Below are 19,949 nucleotides of genomic sequence, written 5' to 3' on the forward strand. Positions count from 1 at the left end.
GCACTTCTGGTCGTCCGCGAATTGATAAAGTTCAGAACTCATTTATAAATTGAATTATCTGACTCAAAATGGTTATGAAAATAAGTGGAAAATATATCATATTAATAACCTCCAAAAAGTTATCCAACACGCCAGGAAGCCGAGCTGTCGGAGGTGCCGTACTAAAGGGGTCTACCTCCTTTCCTTCACGATGTGAATCTGTGTCTTCCAGTCCTCCCATGAAGGCGTGGGTTCTAACCCCATTTCTGACACGATATGTTTTATGAAAGTAAGAGAAAAATATATAATATTCATAACGTCCAAAAAGGTATACACCACGTCAGGATGGCCGAGCGGTCTAAGGCGCCAGACTCAAGGGGCTTACTTCCTTTTCTTTCACGATGTGAATCTGTGTATTCTGGTCCTCGTGTGAGGGCGTGGGTTCGAATCCCACTTCTGACACGATAGGTTTTATGAAAATAAATGGATCATCTATAATATTGATAACGTCCGTAATGCTATCCAACACGTCACGATGGCCGAGCGCTCTAAGGCGCCAGACTCAAGGTGCTTATTTCCTTTAGGTCACGATGTCAATCTGTGTATTTTTGTCCTCGAGGGAGTGCGTGGGTTGAATCCCTCTTCTGACAAAAAATATATTTTATGAAAATAAGTGGAAACTATATAATATTTATAACGTCCGTAATGGTATCCAACCGCGCCCTCTTCAACATCTTCTTTTTCCGGTGTAAAGAATGTTTTTTGTTAACGGTTAGCTTTAGTTTCGGCTTGTTGTTTAATCATATCGGCAACGTAATTAGGTCCGAATTTTTGGTAAGAATCTCGCAGTGTGGGCGTCCGAAGTATCTTTTCGGTTTTGATGACTTTCTGCTGGAGTTCGGTATAATAACGGGTCGGCGTGGTAAAAGGGCTGCCCGAAGTGCGTGATGAAGGTGAGGATGTAGCGTAACTCGTCGGCGATGAAGACAGTCTTTGCGAGCCGGTGTTAAGGATGTGGTCGGTGAAGGTGGCTTAGATGTCCCAGCCGCCATTGAGGGAACTATTATTTCAAATTTAGGTATGGGAATATTTTTCTCAATGCATAAATATTTATTAAAGGCATCTAAATATTTGTATAATTTATCGTAGGCACTCAAGGGCGATTTTAAAATATTCTCATCTCTTGATCCAATGCGTAATGTTCTTGCGCAGCCGTTGAAGTAACGGTGGTAGCGGGCACGAGGAGTCGAGGACCATTTGTTTCATATTCTAGCGGCAATCGCTTGGATAATTGAGGGCAGAATTGCTCCTAGCAAGGCAATGAGAAAATCTCCCGATTGCTGCATGAGCAACTTTTTTTGCTCTTTTGCGATGAGATACTCGATCCGAGTTGTCTAATAATTATTTTTTTGTATTTGGCTGAACGGTGTTTACTGTCTTTACTCAAAAAAATGCCCCGCCCTTTTAATTCTTACAAATTGTCTGAATACTCTTTAATTGAGGAGCGCTACTATTGTTTAAGAGTGTTCGCCGTTGTTTACAACTAGTTTGCAGCAGACTTTGTAAATAAGGAACAAATTTTGCAAATGTTTTCGAGGGACGCGCTACTATGAGGCGAGAGCGTTTTCCTGATCGACGTTTAACACGCAGTGCCATTATTCAAATGACAATTAAATTTTATCGACATAGTCTACATACATAGGTGGTTCGTGGGGTAAAACTCGCGATCTTAACCGTAAGTTTTCCGGAGTCTCTTGTTTTAAATCAATTAACAAATAATTATAGGGTTCTTAAGTAGCTAATCTGTACGCGTCCATAATACGCTTTGGATTATCGGGACTAATCTGCTGCGCTAGATACCTAATAGAGGCCACGTCTCGAGGATTTTTCATTATGATAAAATACAATAATAATAATAATAATATTTATTTCCCAATAAATTGGAGGCCAACAAGAAAAGGAGTAACTCCCAGTACAAAGCTTGTTGACCCAGACAAATACAAATAAAGAAAAAAAATACATAAATTAAATTAAAATTCTGCACATTATTAAACCATGACTGGTTCAATTGATAAGAAGTAAAATGTCTCAAAACCCGTTCAACACAGTCAATATCCTTTCGAAAATGGGGAGACCATACCACAGACCCATATTCCAAAACAGGAATTACCAGAGCCTTAAACGCTATAATAGCTGCTTTTGAACGACCAAAAGTTCTATTAATTAAACCAGTCAAGCGCCTAGCTTTAGAGGTAATGTATAAGACATGGTCAGCCCATTTTAAATCACTTGAAATAAAAATCCCAAGTAACTTACATTTAAAGACCCGAGCCAAGATTTGATTAGATACACAATAATCAACATTAAATACATTGCGACGTCTAGTTAAAATAATACATGAACATTTCGATACATTGAGAGACAAGAGATTTCTAATTCCCCAGTCAACGATTTTATTTATATCTCTCTGAAGTAACACAGTGTCCGACATAGAGCGCACAGCTCGAGAGAGAAAGGAATCATCAGCGTATTGCCAAAGGTTAGTATCAGGGGAAATACCAAGGTCGAGATCATGGGCGTACAGAATAAACAGTAAAGGACCCAATATTGATCCCTGGGGTACGCCAGAGGTAAAACGTTGATAACCCGAAAATTCGCCTTGAAAGACAACTCTCTGTTCACGATTCCTTAAGAAATCAGCAACCCAAGCTAGGATAGGACCGCGAATACCCACACCATAAAGCTTAAAAATGAGGCGATCATGAGGAACAGAGTCAAAGGCTTTTTTCCAGTCAAAAATTATGACATGTACATCAGATGGTACACTCAAGTCCAACAAAGAAGTCCATGAATGAAAAGCCTGGACTAACTGCGTTACGCAACTGAAACCCTTTCTAAAACCAAACTGCTTTTCAGGGAGCAAGCTAGGCTTAATACATTTAGAATTAATGAAATCAGATACAATTGATTCCATAATTTTACAGAAAACAGAGGATAAGGATATAGGACGGTAGGACGCCATATCAGATCTGTCTAAGGAAGAGCCCTTATATAAAGGGACAACATTAACCCTTTTCCAAGCAGCCGGAAGTCTGCCTACCTTCAACGAGTAATTTAAAAAGTCAGACAGAGGATACGACACACTATCACGACAAAGCTGTAACATTTTTGGGGTTATACCATCTGGACCAGGGGAAGAGTTACATTTCAGGTTATTGATAGCAGTGATAACCAAAGATGGAGTAAACAATAAGTTTAGCTCATCATCGACTGGTAGCGGAAGATCATACAAAGTGTCAGCTGGGTTAGGAATTGGGCCAGATTTACAGAAACAAGAACAAAAGTACTCATTGAATTTAGTAGCAATGATAGCACAATCAGTAATGCTATCCTCATTGTTCTTCATAAAGTTTGGAATTGGGAGTTTCGATTTGAGGACCACAAATTTCCAAAATTTTTTAGGCTCAGAGCGTAAATTATTAGAGAGTTGCCTAACATGATTCGCATAAGAAGTACGAGATAATTCCTTGATCTTATTTGTCAGACGCCTGAATCTAGCTCTATTAAACTCTGTGAAATTGGATTTGAGTTTTTTAAATAGTGTTTTTTTCACATTGGCTAAATGAATTATCTAACCCGTTATCCAAGGATTTGATTTTCGCTTAGGGCGAGAAGTAATCCTAGGAATACTATCATCAAGACAAGCAGAAAACATTGATAACCAATTGTCCCAGGCCTCGTCGATGTCATTTTCTAAGTTAAAAACCATGTCCCAAGGAGCGTGACTTATAAGTCCATTTAGCGAGACAATATCAGCATTGCAAAAATCAAAACTTGAACGCTGCACCACCTTATTCTGAGATACTGTACAAATTAATTCACCAGTCACAGCATTATGATCACAACCAGGTAAATTATCCACAGAGACTACATTCTTAATAAATCTTTTCTCATTAATATACACAAGGTCAAGAGTATTATTATTCCTCGTCTTGTCAGAGACAACTTGATGCAAACCAAGATTCGAGACACATTCGAACATGTCAAGTGATGAGAGGCAATCAGGGGTTGGTTTCGGAAGACCAAGACTAGCCATATTAAAGTCTCCCATTAAGATGAAAATATCATGGTTGTTAATCTCATCAGTGATACTATTAAGTAAGGCACACACACCTATTACATAATCATGAATACACGGCGGAGGGACATAAAGACAACCAATCAAGATTGACCTATCATCCGCCTTAGCAGAAGCAAACACAGCTTCAATTTCAATGCCACCAGGAGAGACACGAACAGCAGGGTCAATATCCAGCAAAACCGGAGATAAACTTTGGTTTATGGCTAGCAAGACACCACCGCCCCTAGTAGCACGATCACGTCGAAACACAATGTAATTACTTTCGAAGAGTTCAGTATCGCAAATATCAGGACCAAGCCAAGTTTCAGTTAACAAAAAAATATCCGGATTCATATTGCGAGCTACCACGTCGAGATCACGCAATTTTTGTCTAATACTACGAACGTTAGACAAATAGAAGGATATGGATTCCAGTTTTTTTCGTCGCTTAATTTTAGTTTTTTTGACACCCTGCATCTTAGGAATGTTTATCCCATTAAGAGAATTTTCCTCAAGAGACATACTTGAATTAATAAAAAACGAATCATCGATTTTCGGCATCCCGCAGTCAAAACAAATAAATTTTGAATCGCACGATAATTTGAAACTTTTTAAATTGTTAAAATAGACACAAGCTGAGTGAAAATCGATTTCACACTCATGACAACGAATACTTTTTTTGCTACGACGGGCGACTTTTAAGCAAATCTTACACGGAATTTTTCTGGCTGGACCAGGATTTAAATTTATATCACCGGCGAGAAGAATTACGGTGCAAACACACCAAAGGCTAAAATTACGCGACTTAGGCAATCTAGCGTTAGGTTTATGCTTAATAAAAGCAAACTGTTTAGACGGTGAAAACACATCGAACGAGTAAGACGAGGATTGTCTCGCAAATTCGATATACGAATAATCAGATACATTTGAAGCACATAAATCGACATAGCACCCGAGCGCAAGTAGTCTCGAAGTAAAAGTCAGAAATAATAAAGAGTAAACTATACCTACGAGACCAGGCAGATACGAAACCTTCATTTTGAGAACTACGGGCCTCGGCAAGAACAAAAACATGAAGGCTGCGTTCAACTACCGGCAACTGGAAAAATATAGTCTCTCTCCGTTAGCGGTTATCGGTTACGAAGATTTTTGGGAAATTATTCGGGACTGGGTACCCTTAATAATTATTACCATATAGCCTAAATGATGCGACGTCACGCAAATTAAATCGGTAAAATGAGCTTCCTTAAACAACATACTAGCTAAATCGTCCAAAATTAAGTAGGAATCACGACGGACTTCCCAAAAATGAATTTAGGGATCAATTGATTTAATTTTTCGTAGTTTGGTTGCCACGCGGCGTAGCAATAAATAACATTTTTATGAGGAGGGTCGAAAATGCATTCTTGATGTTGCAATAAATTGCTCAAAAGACAGCTTTTGACAGTTTGCGTAGGTCCGACAATTAGAAATTGCGCAAGTGTTTTAAATTTCAAAGAATGTGAAACTGGCTTGGTCAAGTTCATTTTACAAAGTGACATTTTTTATTTCTGTTGCATTTATATAACTAACATACAATATATAGACATACAATTAAGAAAAACCCATACACCCTTTAAACAGAATATAAACCCCTATATTAAAGGTATCGTCCCTTTCAACCGAATTCCCAATGGACCGAAATCCCATTCGACAAAAAAACCCGCAATGATTTTAGATTTCCAGCCCAATGGCTATATTTCCGATGGACCGAAATCCCAATCGTCCGAATATGCCCCTAAAAATACATGAATATAACTTGAAACACTGTGGCCGTCAGCGATTCGGTGGTGTAGTGGATAAGATGTTGGACTGCGAAGCGATAGGTTGTTGGTTCGAATCTCCGAAAGGTATGTTAATATTATTAAAAGTAAATGTTTCGTGATACTAATTAAAACGCTCACTTTCATTCCTTTCAAGGCAAGAGATATATAGAATTAATAAACAAATTGTCCTTAAAATGAAGTACAGTCTTAATGGTTCTTCCATCAATGTCTTTAAGTTTTAAATTAAAATTTTAATATTTTGGTTTCGGGTGGGTTAGGTTAGGTTCGGTTAGAATAGGTAAGGTTAGGTTCGGTTCCAATAATTCGTTGACACCTTTTCCAAAATATTCTCCCTTTAAATAGCTACCACCTTTTCCGAAACATTCTCCTATTAATTAGCTGCCACCTTTTCCAAAAGATTTTCCTATTAATTAGCTGCCACCTGTTCCAGAATATTCTCCTATTAATTAGCTGCAACCTTTTCCAAAACATTCTCCTTCTAATTAGCTACCACCTTTTCCAAAATATTCTCCTTTTAATTAGCTACCACCTTTTCCAAAACATTCTCCTATTAATTAGCTGCCACCTTTTCCAAAATAGTCTTCTATTAATTAGCTGCAACCTATTCCAAAACATTCTCCTACTAATTAGCTGCCACATTTTCCAAAATATTCTCCTTTTAATTAGCTACCACCTTTTCTAAAATATTCTCCTATTAATTAGCTGCCACCTTTTCCAAAAGATTTTCCTATTAATTAAAAATATATTTAATGCAAAACCACACAGTATGTCTTCTTCCAGTTCAATAGTATTTCAGTCCAATGGGACTATAATAAAATCGCACCTTTTGGCTACGTTCGGTCGAATGGGACACCACAAAAAAGCCGTTCTGTCGAATGGGAATTCGATTCAATGGGATCAAAGCATATTAAATTGACAAACATAAAACATGAAAAAACAAAAAAAACCATACACCCTATTAAACACAAAAACCCTAGATTATATTCTTTTTTTCTTTTTAAAAATACATTTTCGAACACGGCGATTCGCTGGCTAAACCGCTGGGCATTTAGCCATTTAATATTTACACGTGACTCTGAGGGTAGAAGATAGACACGCACTACAGTAGAAAACACGACGGATGGAGGAGTCGCGCTTCCTCTTTTCCTGACCGATGTTCGGTGTTTAGCGAGCATGTCTGGACCAGATGACTCCGGTCGCAAACATCGATGCCCGCTTCGGTCGAGAAGTTAGTGGTCAACTGTTTCAGTGGTTTATTGTTGCACGGTTTTATAGAGACCATCGGACACGATGGACTGTGTCGACGATGTTCCCTGGATAGAATGTACGTGCAACGCCACTGATGTAGGCTGACCCCGCAGAAAGTGCAACACGTCGTTTGCGATTCTACGTCTGAAAGATAAAAACCGTCTTTGGCCAAGGCTTCGATGGGAACGCACGATTCCCACAAGCCTTCAAAAGTATGTCGCCGCCTAGTTTCGGTAATTCATGGTTTATAAGAGATGTTGAAGCAGGTGCTGTCTCTTTCAAACCGTTTGGTCGACTAGTTCTCAAATCACCGTTCAACACTTGTCAGATGTGCGGCGAAACGTTTTTGTCATTTTAACGGCCTCTAACTGCAGCTTGTATTTATTCTTTTTAAAATTAAAAGGGACATTTACAATAACTTCTTTTTCCGATTTCATCGCCATACTTAGAAAGGTTACGAAATCAATTTTTTCCGAATTTTCTCTATTTTGAGTTAAGCCTTTAATTTTTTTGACTTTTTTTCCTTTCCTTGTGCGAAACGAGTAACTTTTGGTGCCGGTACTATAAAAAGAAGTTATATAATAACCGCCGAGTTCGTCCGCCCAGCAACCGATATGGTTGCCGAACGGTATGCTGAACTCTCCCGGTAGATGACGGTAGATTATCGATTCCTTATCACAATACAAGGCAGCGCGGTATAATTGAAGCAGCATTTTATTCAATTCGAGTCACCCGTAACAAGACACAAAGCTACCCACAATTGCCGAACCCATTTTGTAATCTAGGACGTAATCGCTTTTGACCTTGTACGAAAAGAGTGCGATTGACTCCGTAATTGGCCGCAAATCGACTAATTCCAGGGTGTAATCGCTCGCGTATCGTATCAATTCGTAATAATTGTTGATAAAGACGCTACGAATTTTACCAGTATTCAAAGCCATGCGACCCGAAAGAGAATTTAAATTAATTTTAGCAATATTACGAAGGGAAGAATTTGATTGAATCTCCGCCACGGTCAGAGAAAGCTTTTCATTCTTGTTTAAATCCGCGATATACGCTTCTTTTTGCAGAGGCGTTTGCGCGTGAGCGGGAAATCCGGAATTCTTCACTTTCAAGGCGATAAAATCAGTCATGTACTGCGAGAAGAAGTATTCCTTTTTGGGATAGTGGTAAACTTCGAATATATCGAGGAGTTTATAGCCATGTTCCATAGCGGCATAGACTTCTACAGTTGGCCACTGATTCAAAAGCCCGTTCATTGACGAGCAGGTTCCCGCTCGAAATTCTAAACACGTGCGACAGAGGGCGTAGGCTAATTTACCTTCATTTCGAAATGGAATTAAGGGAATGTGGAGAACTTAGGGGGCCAACAGACGGCAAATCATGATGCCAAAATCCCACCCAGGCGACTTGTCAAAATCTCTGTTATAAATAATGAGGTGGCCGCTGGGATACGAGCAATCATGACGAACTTTCGGATAAAAAGAAATAATATCCTTATAAGAAATATCTCCTCACCTTGCACGTGGCAGATAAGAACAAAATTTTCTGTTCGACCCCCATAGAGAGCGCTACGGGCTGATATTTGTGGTCAAAAAGTTAAACTTTGCAAAAGGCGTTTTCTTTTAAAAGCTTAACAAATTGGCACTTAAAGATTGAAGTATATTCGTAGGCGGGCATCTTCTCTTTTATAAACAACTCTCTATCTAGAGTGCGTTCGTACAGAAATCTCTTGCTGGCTTTCAATTGGGTATTGTAAACATTAAGTTTTTGACATGGACATCCGCGATAGTAACAACCGTGGAAATCGAAAATTTTGCGAGGAGTTTGACTGTAACCATCAACTAAATAGGGACCCACACGATATTCACTCCCGTAGCTTAAAGCGGTTCGCAATTTTATATGTCCCGTTTTCTCCACCCAAGCGAGATATTTTAAGCTAATTTGACTGTGATTAAATTTCGCGTTATAGCCGCTAGAAGGAACAATACCCATGCTGTAAGGTTTATAGTAGTTGTTAAAATAAATAGTGGTTAAAGCGCCCGCCAAAGTGATATTTTTTAAGCAAAAAGTGTCTAATTTTGTTAGATCGACGTAAATTTTTCCAAAAGCTTCGACACCTTGTCTCAGGACTCGGAAATCTCTAATGCAATATTTAATAAGCTCCTCTTTGATGTTATAAATAGATCCTTCCCTCGACGCATACTAAGTTTGAAAATCCCGATAATCATTGGCTTTCATTTGAGCCACGTTAAAGTACGAAGGCTCAGGGATGACGCCGATGTAATTGAGATTTTCTTCGGTATAAAAATCAAATGGAAAGAATCCTTTCGCCACGTCGCCGATGCTAAACATGCTAGTGAAATTACGCAAAGGTTGACTAATGTAATTAAAGCTATCGAGAAATCTAATTTGCGGTCCCTCGAGATGAATCATCAGAATTTTACTGCCGTCAAAAATAACGGCAGGAGTCACGTGTCTATGAACTAAAGCGTTAAGAATTAAGAAGTTATCGAAAGCTTTCGCGTAATGAGCTACGATTTGCGTGTTAGTAAAGCGCGGTTGATACGTTTTACGTTTTTGTCCAGGCAAAACTACTTGTTCTACGCTAAATATATTATTTAAAAATTGCTCAACGCAATTGGGGTCGTAAAAAATTTTGGTTTCAAAGCCAGCTTCAGTTTTTACGTCGCAAACTAGTAAAATAGGGACGTGGATATTATTTCTGAGAATAGTCTTAATGTCGTAATAAATAAACCGCGAGGCTTTCATTTTGGTTTTCAAAGGCATAACAAAATGTTCACCTGGCGGATGGTCTATTTTACATTGAGAGCATTCGGGGTTGCAATCGTGATCGTCGCCCATAAGCCGCCCGCATTCTAAACATCGTTTTTGACTGTCGCAGGTTCCGTTAAGTAAATGAGTTTCGAAACAGAGGCCAGGGAAAAAATAGCGGTGGCATTTGTCGCAACGTTTTAAAACGTCCTCGTTGGTTGAATGAAAAGCTTCTCCTTGGCATTGATAACAAATATAGGGTTTCGTATCCTCGGGGCATTTATGATTTTTTAACAAATCGTATTTGTAGAACGATTTCAGGCATAAATCGCAAGAGATACAACCCCCCCATCATACCGTGCCAAGTTTTCGCGGGGTGGATATTATCGCCAATTTTTAAGAGATAGATAAATTTAGGAGCGCGGGGTCCTTTTAAAAATAGGGTAAAATTATTCGCAGCATCGACTATCACAATCCAATAATGGGGAGCTAAATAATTTTGATATTTTTGAATATCTTCTAGAGTAACGAGACCTTCTTGGACGTCGGCTTTTCTGTTTAAGATTTTCGCAATATTACCCACAAGGGTGCTATTGCGTTTCAGTTTGTCAAAATTGTTCTGGTTAAAGGGCGGACCTTGCTTATTTTGTTGATAAAAATTGCGATCGGCTAGCTCTTTACCCAGAACTAAACTCCGCGCAAAACAGAGGTTATCATTGTTCTCCATAAAAATAAATTGGCTATTTATTTTTACGAAAAAATCCAAATTAACCAAAGTTCTATTTTTAATGGATTTATAATAAGTCCCTATATTAGCATCGAGGTTTTAAAAAATTATGTCAAACTGAAAATCTTCGCCATTAAAGACGAAGTCCCGACTAGATTGCGTTACTCTATAGATGGTGCGCATAATTCGCTTACTTGTAAATTTATAAATCTTTATAAATTTAAGATTTGCGGGGGTCGTCAATCCGGGGGAGCTTAAAACAAATCGAACTCGATTATAATCGGGGTTCTCGGTTACAAATTTGCGTATAACTTAATCGAGAATTTTTCGAAAAATTCGGAAAAAATCTCTAGTTGGAATGTCATCCAAATTTTTAAAAGCTATGCGCAAATCGATTTGTTTACATTGCCACTTGCGACTCGTTTTGTCTATCTGCCGCTCAATTGTATAGAAGTAATCACGTTCAAAGTCATTCAATGCCAACTTCCGCTTCTCCGTGTTGAATTCAATGTACGGTTTTAACCATGCCCCTTGCTTGAAAGACATGATACGTTGGATCTTGGTTATCAGGAGTCCTTTAGAGACGTAATATTTTAGGTTCCGGTAGTGTAATACATAATTTTCTTTCTTGTAAAGCGATGGAACTAATTTCGGAAAGCTATCCTTTCCATGATTCCTAATTCTCGAAGTTGTTGCTTAGAAAAAGGTGACAGTTCAGATGTTGTAATCACCCGCTTTTCTGGAGCGAGAGGATAACAGTTATGGATATCGTGAAGATGTTCAGGATAATCTAGATCCACCTCGAGAATGAAACCGGTTTCGTCATCATCCGGGTGACTTAGAATGACATCATTGGTGTAGTTGAGAGATGACTCAACCCACTTGAAGTCTTTCATTGGTAGGTAGTCACACATTACCGTACCATAGAGGTTGTTGCAATCCAAGTACGTAATGTAACTGGATGGTTTATCGGAGTCAAACATTTCTGGTAGATCTTTGATATTAGCCTGGGCTAAACGATGACTAATCATTGACACGCCTCCCCTAATACCCTACTCAATAAACAAATGCATGTCAATGTCCAATAGAATATCCAGTTTAACCTTGGTTAAATATAATGCAGACTGCCAACTGAATCCGGGCGCCGTGTAAGCATGGGCACAATCCATTTTGTAATAGTCCAAACACATTATTCTAAAGTTCTGAAATATATCGGCCAGTAGTAGTACATACATCTTCGGTCTTAAACCGCAAAACTCTATGATCGGGGTGCCGTCCAATTCATCTTTAAACTTCCCCAGACGTTTTTTATTCTCGTCACTGTGAAGTGGATGGTCACGTGGATAGCCTGAGAAATCATACTTGTCCGCTTGAGCGTCGAAGTCTTCGTATAAATCCCGAGTCTCAATGTGGTAGGTGAGGCTGTCTATAATTTTACATAAGGTTAGTATAGGTAGATGTTATGTATTCACATGAAACGTACTCGTGTCTGTAAAAAGGAGTTTAGCCTTGTCACCATGTTGTTTCCGGATTACGTCATAGTGGAATTGATACATCAAGAGTTTTGATAGATCCAGTATGGCAAACCCCGTGTATATTGGCCGGTTTAGGACCAGCTTCTTCTTGGGAGAATGAATTCCAACTAGTTCATTGTGGAAAATTGTAAACCGTTCGAAGGCCGGTGAACTAGCTTTTTTGACGGCCTTTTCGGGAGTGGTCACGAGCTTTAAATCCTGGGGATTCCGAAGGTTCTCCATGGTTTTGCCTTGGGGGAAGGAAATCATAATTAATCCCAATTTTTTTATTATTCTAATTTATAATTACACACCAAACACCGCATTGTTCATCAATTTGAAAAGATCCTTCTCGAAGTCGTCAGTTGCTTTCCTCCTCTTCTCAGTGTTAAATTCTATATACCCCTTTAACCATGCTCCTTGTTCAAACTTCAAAATTCTGCGGATTTTGCTGATTTTCAGCCCCATTGACACGTAATATTTTAAATTGCGATAATGAACTATGTATTGTTCCTTGTTAAAGAGGTTGGGAACTTATTTGGGTAAGGATTCCTTGATTTTGATGTTCAACAAAGTCATCTGGTTCTTGGAGTATTCCGAGAGCATCCGGGGTTTTATTGGCATGGATTCTAGAGCCAGTGGGTAACAGTTATGTTCATGATGTAGTGTTTCAGGGTACTCCATATCCACTTCGATGATATAACCCACCGGTGAGTCGTCTGGACAACTAAGAATCTCTCGCTCGGAGTTGGGGTTGGGTTCCTCCCACCGGAAATTTCTCATGGGCATAGCGTCACACATGACCGTCCCATAAAGGTTGTTGCAATCTATTGTAATTGATTGTTAGTATTTGAAAATGAGTTCAGGATAACTTGTATATCCTACCTAGATAACAGATGTAACTTTCCGGTTTTGATGCGTCGTAATAATCTAGATATCTGTTGTTCGCCGCCGCAAAGCGACGACTTATCATGGATACCCCTCCCCTAATCCCCAATTCGATGAAGAGGTGCATGTTCTCATCCAATAGCAAGTCTAGGTGTACCTTTGTCATACATAGCGCGGCTTGCCAGGCAAAACCAGGTAATGTATATGAGTTTGCAGGGTCTAGACGATAGTATGTCATGCACATTTTGCGGAAGTTTTGGAAAACATCCGCTAGGAGTAGAGTATCGGACAGGACATACAAATCGTGGTACCCTCCTTTAAAAACCATACTGATATTAGTAATTATTCATCTCGAGTGTGTGTTATCATGATCATACCCAAATTCCGAATGTTGAATGATTGCCATAAGTTTTGAGCATGGGCGTAATCATCCGGTTTGAGTGGCTCATCCGTGAGATCGTTGTGGAAACTCTCAACAGATGGTAGTTGCTTTTTAGAGAAGCGTTTCTCTGAATCCATGTAAGTGTATGGGTATACACCTTTCCGAAAAAGTAACTTGACTTCGGTTGGATTGAAAACCGCGTTTAGGAGCGGAAATTTCTCTGATCCTCCTTTCGCAACATATGAAACCAACGATTCGAAGGATGCAGGCAGGAATCTGATACTGTTCACGAAACGCAGATTTCCCAGTGTGAATGAAATGTATGTCTCACTATTGGTTGCTATAAAGTCAATCCTTTTGTTACGAATCACCGCAATTTGCTGCATAAATAGATGCGCATCGTACCTATCCGGTGATTGATAGTTAATAATCAAGTCTTATTAGACATGACTATTTAAATTACCTGCTGAGATTATGCATCACGACTGGAATGAATTTGGGTGCTTTTAATTTCAAATTGCAGCTTTGACACGTACCCCCTCTATATCTTCCAGTGTAGTGGTCATGGTCGCGTGTTTTGATTATAGTAGCCTTGAAGGATTCTTCACATACGTAACAACGAGTCGCAGCTTCGTGTGAAGCTTCCTCGACTGCTGTTAATTGCATTGGGATGTTCTCCTTGAGTTTTTCAACAATAAAATCAGATTCGTCCAACAGCATTTTCAAAAATTTCATCGCTCCGTCAACCCCTCTGTATACTTCGTGTTTAACGAGGTTTCCTATGATAGCATGAATATTTGTAAGATAACCGGTTATTCCGTTTGGGGGGGGTCTAGAATTTACTGGTTTGTCCAACTATTTCGTATGAAAAACCACAAGCCTTATGCAACGCCAAAGTAGTTGTCGATGATAGTGACGCATCTGGCAAACATGTTGTCACCTTCGCGAGAATCGATTCAAAATCGGCTACAATAATATATGGAACCTATATCGATGTAATGAAACATTATAATTTCGTCTTGCACTTGGTTATATTTAGTAAATTACCATTTGATTCCATCCAAAGTTTTGAAATTTCAATATAGGTTCACTATGCGGCATAATCACACGTTGCGGGTCGTGTACCCTACATTCACGCACGAGATTATTGTGAACCGTTTCGGTGGCGCTTCTTTTTAAACAATATCGGCAGTAGAATGATTGGTGACAATGTTTCGTAAAACCGTTAAACAATCGGCTAAGGTGGCGAATTAACACGTAGTGTTTTGACTTCCCATTGGAAACCAAGAGAAGATCAATTTGTCTAGATTCGTGCACTTTATTGTCACTAACGTAGCGCGGAAAACATCCTTTCTCGTACGCGAAAATATTCACTGATAAATTATTCACCTCCTCAAACCGTATAAGTTTAAACGTATCTAATTCAAAAGGGAAAGTGATTCCACACAAATTGAGTTCGTTCTCATACGGCCCATAATGTGTTACACGACTTGGGATGTTTAAAGCCGGATGAAGTTTTGCTATTATCGACCACAAGAAACACTTATTGTCAATTGGATCTTCCGGGTTAACATTCACCGTTGCCTTTTTATTTTCAATCACGGGTGGTAATTGAAAATATGTTCCACCCACTAGGTGTAAATACTGGATAATATTGATTTGTTAAAACAAAATACGGTCTAACTTCCACCCACTTCCCTTAGCTTCGAAGCTATTCATACTCTCGGCTATTTTATCCCTACTTGAGTCGATTTGTTGTGGGATAACTTCCAGTGTCAATGTGGCATGTGTAAAACCCCGGAAAAATGGACTAATTTCGGTTTCAGCACCCGTATTTCCGAGTTCACGTGTATACCGCGCGCGAACCGTCAAATACCATTTAATTCCCTTTCTATCGTTCAATTTGTTTCTTAAGTATCCTTCTAGCTTTCCTCTGTGTTTATTAATAAACAAAATGGGTTCGGTAACACCTTCAGGCGCCGTGATTCTGGCCGAGAAAATCGCATCGTTCAACGCGTTAATTTCCTCTATAGCGGGATCTTGTTGTTCTGTCTCCCAGTTGTCCATAAATTCGTTTAACCCGACGTCATCTTGCGAGAGCGTAACGTCATCATCATCTACGTCCTCCCTACCTCCCCCATCTTGATTATGTCTATCCTCCCAGTCTTTTATTCTTTATTTCAATTAGACACATTACTTTTACAATAATTCGAATGAACGCCTTAAATTTTACAATAAATGGAATGAACGCCCTAATGTTTAGACCAACACAGCATAATTTGTTTTTAACGTTAGAAGTTGTAGGTTTTTTACAGACGGCCTAAATGTGTGTACCTTAACGTGCTTCATGGCGTACGTGCACATTCGGAAGCTTATCTGGAACTAATCATGGTCTACTTCACGAATGCAGAGTACTCAGATATGCATCTTATTTATGGACTGGCTCGGGGAAATGCGTTGGAAGCTCGGCGCTAGTACCAGGAGCACTTTCCTCAACGACAAGTTCCCAATCGACAAACATTTACGGCAGTCGACAGACGCTTGAGAGAAACCGGGAAATTTCAACCGTCGGGACCTGAACCTCGTGCAGCGATTGTTCCCGATGATGTAGAGGCCACCGTTTTGACAATTTTCGAAGATGATCCAACAACCAGTACCAGGAACGTCGGGCGGCAATTGGGCGTTAACCATGTACTCGTCTTGAAAATCCTTCTAGGACATCAGTTCCACCCATACCATTTGCAAAAGGTACAAGCTTTAAACGAAGCTGATTATCCAAGACGGGTCGATTTCTGCCAGTGGTTTGTGGCACGGGTAAATGACTTAGACTTTCCGCGTACTTTGCTACTTTCCGACGAGGCCAATTTCTCGCGTGACGAGATACTTAATTTACATAACTATCACGAGTGGAAGCAACAAAACCCGCACGCGACCACTGTCATGAAACATCAAATTCAGTTTAGTTTTAACGTCTGGTGCGGAATTGTAGGAGATCATTTAATTGGACCTTATTTTTTGCAACCAAGGCTAAATGCGGAGGCGTACTTGACCTTTATCGGAGCTTTTAGAGGACGTACCGTTACGACTGCGACAAATAATGTGGTTCATGCACGATGACGCACCGCCCCATTTTAGTCTTCAAGTTAGAGCATATCTTGATGTCGCGTTTCCCCGGAGGTGGATAGGTCGAGGCGGAACTGTTGCGTGGCCAGCATGATCTCCCTATCTCAAATCATGCGATTTTTTTCTTTGGGGCCATCTCAAGGACTTGGTATACCGAAGTGAAGTTCGCGATGTCGAAGACTTACGACAAAGGATAATTGATGGATGTGATAGCATCCGTAACACGCCAGAAATCTTCGAACGTGTTCGTGAATCTTTCAAACGACGCGCGCAAGTTTGCTTAAACGTTGATGGTGCCCATTTTGAAAACCTTTTGTAGAACAATGTAATTGGGTTTCATTCGAATTATTGTAAAAGTAATGGGGTTCGATTCGAATTAATGTAAATGTAATGGGTGCAATTCGAATTATTGTAAACGTAATGGGTTCAATTCGAATTATTGTAAACGTAATGGGTTCAATTCGAATTATTGTAAAATTAATGGGTTCGATTCAAATTATTGTAAAATTAATGGGTTCGATTCGATTTATAGTGAAATTTAAGGGGTTCATTCGAATTATTGTAAAATTTAAGGGCTTCATTCGAATGATTGTAAAATTTAAGGGGTTCATTCGAATTATTGTAAAGGTTAAGGGGTTCATTCGAATTGTAAAAGTAATGGGGTTCATTCGAATTATTGTAAAAGTAACGTGTCTAATTGAAATAAAGAATAAAAGACTGGCCAGTTACCAGTACATCAAAACAAACAAGCAACCGATAATAAAAACAAAGGGATTAACGCTTTTGGCCGTTCATGATCTTCCACTAGGTTTGAACTTATTTCGATCATTGCCTTATGCTCAATAATCGAAAACAATTGGGTCAAAACCACAATACTAGTGCTATAATTCTGCAAAATCTCCTTGTTTTTCGGCCTACTTTTGAGAGCCCATAACGTCGCAACGGAGCGCTTTACCCCAAAACGTCATAGGACCTTTCGGACTCCTTTTGACCCAAGGAACATGCCTGTTAATTTGTGCCAGACATTCCAGAAACACCCTGTATATAAGGATTTAATTCCTATACCGATTATAATTTCAATGTCTTATACTAATAAGCCCCTGGTGGGTACCTACACCCTATGCATCAATGAGCGGGTAGTGAGAACCTTTACAGGGTATGACTAATTATATTTAAACAAAATATTTACCATTTTCCACTTTTCTTTTCTTTCCTCCGTTTGTCGGAATCGGTGCCGCTTTTCTCTTTACGGGAGAATTGGGAGGGGTGACGCGGTGTGATGGCCCGGGTTGTGGAGACCCTGGACGCGTATTATTTTCCACGACTTTATTTACGGCGGCTCCAACGTGGTTCATTAACTTTTGATGGCGTGCTAAACTATCTTTCCGCGAAACTTTCTTATCACAAACTGGACACGCAAAAGAAATATTACCATGCTTGGTAGTCATATGACGATGGAGATTCTGTTGATTAGTTAAGACAGCGGCGCAAGTAGTACAGGTGAACATCTTGAAATCGAATGTGACCATAGCACCCATTTCCCTTCCCTTTTATACAATTTTTGGGGCTTACGTATATATTGTTTCATCCTTTCCCGTGATTCCCATTGGCTCAAAATATTGTCAGCCTTAAACAGTGTCTTTTTACTAGGATATTCCGGGGTTTCAAATTTTCCCCATCAACGTACAGAAATCCAATTGCACCTGGTTTAAGATGGTGTAATATGGAAGACTCAAAAAGAACCTTCTAGAAACAATGGAATGTTCTGGAATCGGAAAGAATATCCTAGATAGTCCGAGATGACCGACACTTCATTGTACATCCGAATTTGGCTTATATTGTACGTAGTGTAAAGTCAACATGATGCTTTGATGTGAAGACTCCCACGAGTCTAAGAAATTTACTCCTCTGATAAAAACCCAAACTGTATCTTAAACTATAGTAGCAGGTACAATCGTACACGAGGGGTTTGTCACCCAATTTCCGAATGTATATATATGTTATAGAGTTTGACCACCCAGGATAGAGACTGGATGTCACCTCGGTAGAGACGTCAAGTTGACATGTTAGGTTAAGACGCACGTGTTTTCGCCTTCTAGATGGTTCGAAACGAGGGGTCGCATATATGTTTTTCTATACACTATATCTTTGAGTTATCAGTGTAATTCGAACAAGTGGATGACCACCCAGTAATCGGACTTGATGTCTTTGCTCTTTTTGGGTTTTTTGTGGAATCCCCGAAAGAAACCAGTGATTCATAAATGTATGGTTTTTATTCCTACAATGTTCTATTGTGATTTGGTGAAAATTCGTGGAAGGGTTAGAGGTTTTCATACTACATGTTGGACCCTGGGACATGGGCCATTTTCAGTATTCTACTCACAACGATTTTTTCTGTCCTAGTGGCAAGTTGAGCCCCATTTTTTCTTATAATTTTAAAAACTTCGAAATTAACTTTCCATCATGGTTGCGGGTCGTGTCCCTGGTGAGGATGTACAGTGGGTATTTGCACCTGAAGTCCCCGAGTTAGAAATAGAGGAGATTTACGATGATTTCAACATTGACGAGGATGAAGAAGAGGTCTTAAACTTTGTAGTTGAAAACGAGGACGGAGGTGATTCCGATTGTGATTCCCTCAACACATTCCCAATTATCCATCCAGGGGATATGTAAGTTAATTTTTCTATTATTATTGCTGTTTAGTATCAATATAGTTAAGTTTGTTTTGTGTAATTAGCGCAGACCTCGGCGATTTTGATGACTTTAATGAGGAGATTATTCTCAATAAAAATTGTGATGGATATACGTAAACACCCCCACCCCACCCTCCATACTTATACATCCTGCTATAAATAGCGTTAAATGATTTCGTTTAGAATTATGGACACCATACGTGTTTTATTGCTTCCCAGCATGGGCACTCCATCGGTCCAGGTTCTTTTGGAGAACTTGGAAGACATAATTGCGGGTTATAGACGCCCCGGGTATGGATTGAAACTATAAATAAGTTTTCAGATCATTTATTAACATATTTTGTCAATCACCCCTTAGAACCAGGAATATTAATGGAGCTTACCCAACCCAAGAGGACGGACTCTCGTCTCCAAACTGTGATGGACACATTATCAAATATTTAATTATATGTACATTAATTACAATACACACATATTCACTAAAACTATTTTACCTCTTATTTGCTATTATCAGCGTTCAAAACGCCATATTTACAGTCATGATGAGGAGGCGTGATGCCCGCAACGCCTCAAATGGGGAGGAAGAGGAGGAGTACGAGCTCGCCACCCAGCTTGACAGGGCGTTAATTCAACATATTGGTGTCGAATTTAATAGGAGTATACTCGATAATTAC

At 39.4% G+C, this 19,949-nt stretch overlaps 1 non-coding gene across 1 annotated transcript; it reads left to right on the forward strand.

Moving 5' to 3' along the window:
• The first annotated feature begins 318 nt into the window (after nt 1-318).
• TRNAL-CAA (transfer RNA leucine (anticodon CAA)) lies at nt 319-441 on the forward strand. Its single transcript has 2 exons — nt 319-356; nt 396-441. It is a non-coding gene; the product is annotated as a tRNA-Leu (tRNA).
• The last annotated feature ends 19,508 nt before the right edge of the window (nt 442-19,949 follow it).

This window comes from Phalangium opilio, unplaced genomic scaffold (genome assembly GCF_054372755.1).
Source record: "Phalangium opilio isolate 3A_F unplaced genomic scaffold, DU_Popi_V2 ptg000032l_1, whole genome shotgun sequence".
In the NCBI taxonomy this organism is placed as follows: domain Eukaryota; kingdom Metazoa; phylum Arthropoda; class Arachnida; order Opiliones; family Phalangiidae; genus Phalangium; species Phalangium opilio.